We start from the raw sequence: 6,540 nt of genomic DNA, 5'->3' as shown, positions 1-6,540 counted from the left end.
GCGCCTCGCATTCTAGAAAAGGTCGATTTATAATTTCGTTCGAAATTGTTGTACAGCATTCCTGCTCCTTATCGCCACTTGCGATAATCAATTCAACTCTTCTTCATCTCTCATTTATTACGTTGCTTCAATAGATTGAACTGTCTTTTAAGATTGTTTTCTTTATTCTTTTAAGATTGTGGGAGTGGAAGCACCGTTACATTTCGCCATATAGCCTTGCTTTCCTTTTCAAGAACTTCACTGAAGTAGTCAGTAGTGCCAGCTACTACTATGTCCTCCTTCCTTCCCCCCCACAGACCCTCATCCTACCACCCTCCCCCCGATGGGTGACAGGGCAGTAGAGTGAGCTAAGTTTTGATTCATGATAAATTTGACAAATTTGTCCCTGAAATCGGACCCCCTTGGGAGAGTCTAAATCACGTCATGATAGCAATAAGTTCGTGTTTTTGACTTGTAAGTACACGAAGGGAATCGGTAGTATGTAGTAATTAGAAAATCCGGGAGAACTTTTACAAAGAAACTAGTTTGCATGGCGGAAGAATATCGCTCGGCGGGTTGTTGGTAGGCACATGGCTCCAGCATGTCGAGGAGTCAGTGGAGTGAGCGCTCTTGTTCAGTGCGGACGTGTACTTGCCGCTCTCGCGTAGGCGTGGTTCGTTTCGCCAATGTGGAATGTCAGTGCGTCCTGAGGCTGTTAAAGGACTCGGTAAGTATTTTCCGTATTTAGAGAACACGACAAACAACTAAATAAAGTCCTTTTCCCAAAAGAAACATTCGTCGTCGGATTCGTGTTACGAGGACACAACTCTATTCCTGGGGTTAGGTGAAAACTGCTTTGGTAGGATTCGGAGTCCCATGAAGTTATTTTATTATTTTTTTAAAGTTAATTATTCATCGATCACTACATTTAAAGCTTTTATGCGCTTTAGACTGGTATTAGTTTTCCGCCCGCGTTAAATTCTCTTCATTTCGCGATGAAAATTAACCCTGGGAGATATTAAATCGCTAAAGTTAAATGCCATTAACACTCGAGGGCATATAAGAGGGAGAAGTCGGGGTAGTCGTTGGTCCTCCCCGCCCGCCCCTCCCCCAATGCCCCGTTCCTGTGACCCCTCCCCTTCCAAGTCTTACCCTTCGCTTCTGCCAGATCTCTTACTGCCCTCCCCTCCCCACACATTATAGGAACCCCTCCCTACCATTACTACCCCACTGCTCTTATTCAGCTAAATAGTTTCGAGTTTTTTATTTGTTTAAATTGATGTTTAAAAACTTCACTTCTACTATTAATTTATTTGGAATTTAAATATGGCAGACGAGATGTTAATTGGCTTGGAAATTAGACATTATTTTATCAGCTGATAAATGCAGGTTTCATATTTCAGATGCTTCAGCACTAGTAGGTTAAAAAGGGGCTATTATAGGCAGCAGTGGCCTACAAAATCATTAGCACTAGTAAAAAGGTTTTTAAACCAATGACCTACCAACCTATTAACAATAGTTACAAGGTTTTGTCAACAAGTTATCAATGACCCACCAAATTGCTAACAACAGTTCGAGGGATTTATTTACAAGTTATCCAAAGCATACCGAACCAATATCCATCTGTTTAGACCGTTTAGATATTTTTATTTTGTTAATCTGTAATTATTTAATAGGCTGTATACCATCTGGAGCCATTACTGAACCCCCCTCCCCCCAAAGCTTTATATACCAAGAGTAATAAGGAAAAAAAAAAGACCACAGTCTTGCTTAAAAAAGAAAATGGAATCTTTCGTACGACGGAATGTGCCTAGGCCTCTGTGAGGAGAAAAATTGAGTGAACTGAATTATCGGATTTTTTCTTTTCAGTAAACGTATAGCCACTTGGCTTTGGCTTGGGCAGAAGATTGCCTGTGCCCATTATCTTATCAAATAAGGCCAGGCATTAAAGAGAGAGAGAGAGGCCAGTGGTTGAGTAAGGAGTGGGTAGCAAAAGTTTTCTTTGTGGTGTAGATTCACAATTTTTTTAAAGAAATTATATGCTGTTAATTCATCGGTTTGTTGTTTGTTGTTTGTATATATATATATATATATATATATATATATATATATATATATATATATATATATATACAGTATATACGTATACTGTATATGTGTATATGTATGTGTGTGCGCTTTCTCATAAAGTGAGGGAAACTAAAGCCTTTGATAATGTAGACCTTCCTTGAAAATCAGTAAGCCTATGATTCAGCCCGTGATATTCCATTTTCTCTCCAAACTGTGGGTGTTTTCGCCTTCTGGGCGTATAGGAGCGTACCGAACGCGTATTAAATTACTCGTTCAATGTGGGCGTTTTGATTAAAATGATGTTCTACGCATTTACATATGCTGGCCTGGGTCTAAAGGAGGCACGTGCCATTTTGGTTTCTACGATGTTTGTTTACATGGCGTTCGGAGGGAACGTGGGAACTCGACTTTTTGCTTTCCCTTTTTTTCTTTCTTTTAAATACCGTAACCGTGGGTGGGAGGTACTTTGGATCACTTTAGCGTAAATGAGATTGTTTGCATTCCAGGAAAAAGAAACAAAATGACTGTCAGGGCGCTGGACAGTTTTTTCTGGCCAGTAACGGCTCCAGCTGGTGGTCGTTTTGTCCACCCGGGCGGTAAAGCATATTTGACATACGCTAAGGAATACATTTAATGCTGTCCGTTTCCTAATTGATTTGGAAATTACTCAATACTGTCTTTTCCAAATAATAAAAATTACTTAATACTGTCATGTCCTAATTAATTAGAAATTAATACTGTCATTTTCAGATAATTAAAAATTACTTATTACTGTCATTTCCTGTTTAATTAGAAACTACTTGATACTGTCGTTTCCAAATACTTAAAAATTACTTAATACTGTCATTTCCTAATTATTAAGAAATTCCTTGATGCACTCGTTTCCAAATTAATTAGAAGTTATCTTATAGTGCCTCCCAATTAATTAGAAATTACTCAAACCTGACATTTCCAAATAATACAAAATTACTTCATACTGCCATTCCCTAATTATTTAGAAATAACTTTATACTGATACTGCCATTCCCTAATTAATTAGGAACACACTTTAACACCATTTCATATTCAATTTTAACGATTCAAATGTTATGTCGATATAGGACTGGGCTCAGCCAAAACTCATATAGCCTAATTAAGTTGCCTGTATGCGGTTATTATTATTATTATTAGTAGTAGTAGTAGTAGTTATTTATGGCGTCCGAGCTGTTTATTCCCAAAAGAAGTTAGATGGTTCCCCTTTCAATATCCCCGGAGGAGCATAGCGTCACTAGTGTACCTCACGTGGTGCACCGTAGGCATTACTAAAAGGTGTCTGCAGCATCTCCTGGGCCACTTTTTAACCTTTTACTTGACCTCCATTCCTGCTTCCCTTTTTGGGGGCTTGCTGTCCAGTTCTTCTAACTGAATTCTTAGTGCAACAGTGTTTTTTCCCAGTTTCATATCTGGATTATTATTATTATTATAATTATTATTATTATTATTATAATTATTATTATTATTATTATTATTATTATTATTATTATTATTATTATTATTATTATTCAGGAGATGAAACCTATTCCTATGGAACAAGCCCACTAAAGGGGCCATTGACATGAAATTCCAGCTAACAAAGAATATTAAGGTGTTCAGTAGGAAGAAGTAAGAGGAGGTAAAGGAAAATACAGAAAAAAAGAGATCCCACTTATTAAAAAAAATATATTAATTATATTAATAAGTAGATAAAAATTATTAAAATACAAGGAGAATTGAATTAGGGTAGCATTGCATTGCATTTCACTTGAACTTCTGACGTTCCAACTACTCGACATCCTCTGAGGCGAGGCTGTACCACAGTCCAACGGTGCGAGGAATAAATGACCTCCGGGACCGAGAAGTTCTACAGCTAGGCACATACGTGAAATCTAAATGTAAAAGAGTATTAAATCTGATTAAAAAACTATCAAACACTACTTGGGGAGCCGATGGACATACCCTTACTGTACTGTATAAAGCAACAGTTCTGTCTGTCACTGACTATGGAGGAAATATATGGCTCGGCACCAGACGCAACGCTGAGAACGTTAGACCCAGTTCATAACGAAGGCCTTTAGATCATCGCCAACCTCGTCTTTACAAGTGGAATGTGGTGAACTACCTCTGTCTCTTTGTAACAATGAAGAGTGCCTTGAGAATTCAGACAAGTGATTCTCCAACCAAAAAATGATTTGAATAAGAGATGTATTTATAAACAACCACTCACCACCTTTCCCTCTTAGAGCTAGAAGACTGTTTGAGTCGCTGAATATAAATGTGCAGTTGCCTTCAGTAGTAAGACTACCTCCTCCTTGGACTATGAATAAAATAAGAAGTTTCACACTTAAAATATTTATCAAAAATGTACTCGTATACCCCAGGACACCATCGACAACATGCAGTAGAGAATAGAAGCCGAAAAAGGTCCACATTACGAAATATACACGGACGGATCTAAATCACAGTACGGAGCGGGATTTGCTGCAGTATCCCAAGACAGAATTTATCAATTCTCTCTACCCGATAACGCCTCGGTATTCACAGCTGAGTTGTGCGCAGTAGCTTCAGCCAGAAAAATAATTAAAGAAGCTTCATTCAATAATTTTGTAATATTTAGCGACTCCAGAAGCGCCATCGAAGCCGTTCAGAGTTACAAACCAAAAAATAACATTGTACAACAAATAAAGTTATTACATAAGTTATATAATAATGGGAAAAATATAGAAATATGTGGATCCCTGCCCATGTGGGGGATTAAGGGAAGTGAAGATGCTGATAAAGCGCCGAATAGCCTAATCCTGATGGGTTCCGGCTCTTGGTCTTCAAGACCTCTATTCCATAAGTTAAGTATACCTTAATTTTACCAGACCACTGAGCTGATTAACAGCTCTCCTAGGGCTGGCCCGAAGGATTAGGCTTATTTTACGTGGCTAAGAACCAATTGGTTACTTAGCAACGGGACCTACAGCTTATTGTGGAATCCGAACCACATTATACCGAGAAATGAATTTCCATTACCAGAAATAAATTCCTCTAACTCTTCATCAGCCGGCCGCGGGAATTGAACTCCGCATCAGTCAATCAGTCTTATAACAAGATCGAATGTAAATATCCCAGTTAACGCTTATATATCACATATAAAAGTAGGCATTATAAACAAATGGCAAAATAAATGGAATTAAGAGCCTGAAAATGATAAGTTGGAACAAATAAAACCAGGAATTAAAAAGTGGACCTCATCATACTAAAGAGAGAAACGTGCTCAGGTAATTCTGCAACACTTAATTGACTCAATTTCAATATTCATGAAGTGTAAATTAATCGATAAAGTATAGAACGTTATTTATGAAAATACAAAGCCCGCTGTGCAACTAATTTATGTAAAAAAAATCCGGATTTTAAAAATGTTAAGTTATTCTGATTTTTATTATTACTCAGATTTATTTATTTTATTTTTTTGTGCAGAGGGAAACTTGAGTAAATGTATTTAATGTGTGCATGTGTTCTAGTGCGGAAGCGTATTCCTTTTTGCATATTTTTCAAGTTTCGTTATTCATTCATCATTTAGTCCCAGTGCTTAGCCTATGGTTTAGACCGAGAACTCCATTTCATTTTAATCCTTCGGGCCAGCCCTATCAGAGCTGTTGATCAGCTCAGTGGTCTGCTTAAACTATTTTAATAATAATAATAACTAATAATAACTCAATGTCTGAAATGTTGATTGGCGGAGATTATCCCGGCTCTTGGTTTTGTAGCTTAAGTTTCATCTGTCTATTCATTCATTCATCTAAGCGATTAATTTTTCATTCCCTTTTCCGAGAGGAAGATAAATTTTGTAGTCAGGGCTTTGATATCCTTGTGATATATATATATATATATATATATATATATATATATATATATATATATATATATATATAATACATATATCATATATATATAATTGTGTGTGTGTACGCGCGCCTGCCTCAAATATATACCAAAGCCCTGATTACAAATTTTATTTTGTTCTTGGAATAGAGAATGAAATGTGTGTTTATTTGTGTGGTATTTATTTATGTATTAGAATAATCAGGATGTTAAAGGTTGTGATTCTTAAACATGCTGTTCACAGTTCTGCTTGTTGCTTAAAGTTTTGGTCCTTCTCATCAAAGAATAGGCCACACTTTTTCCTCCTACTGAAGGGGATGCTTTATTCAGTCAGGATTGCGGGACTAGAACCTTTGCGTGTTGTTTTTGATGACCCTGAGGTTAGGTTAAGGAGTGTTGTGTGTGTGTGTGTGTGTGTGTGTGACACCTGGCGTATATCATTTCAGTTGAGACATCAAAAGTAAGCGTTCTCCAGTTCCTGCTATTGCTTGAAGTCAGCATAGAGGTCACGCCATTTGGCAGTGAAGTGCTCTGTTTTAGAAAAGGGTCCACTGTCGGCATTGCTCAGGTTCTTTGCAGCGTCCCTTCGGCCCCTAGCTGCTTGCA

General features: G+C 37.4%; 1 protein-coding gene across 4 annotated transcripts in view; it reads left to right on the top strand.

Annotated features, from left to right (window-relative positions):
- The first annotated feature begins 557 nt into the window (after positions 1–557).
- Mad (Mothers against dpp) overlaps positions 558–6,540 on the top strand; it is a 79,144-nt gene continuing 73,161 nt past the window's right edge. For 3 of the 4 annotated variants that reach the window (XM_067133216.1, XM_067133214.1, XM_067133211.1), the window contains exon 1: positions 570–706. The gene's annotated coding sequence lies outside the window, so the exon portion shown is untranslated. Of the gene's footprint in view, positions 707–6,540 lie in introns of all 4 variants that reach the window. The other variant, XM_067133208.1, reaches the window with a different exon arrangement.

The sequence above is a fragment of the Macrobrachium rosenbergii genome, chromosome 33 (genome assembly GCF_040412425.1).
Source record: "Macrobrachium rosenbergii isolate ZJJX-2024 chromosome 33, ASM4041242v1, whole genome shotgun sequence".
Taxonomy (NCBI): Eukaryota; Metazoa; Arthropoda; class Malacostraca; order Decapoda; family Palaemonidae; genus Macrobrachium; species Macrobrachium rosenbergii.
The sequence above is the reverse complement of the archived record's forward strand: the minus strand, read 5'-3'. Positions and strand labels throughout refer to the sequence as shown.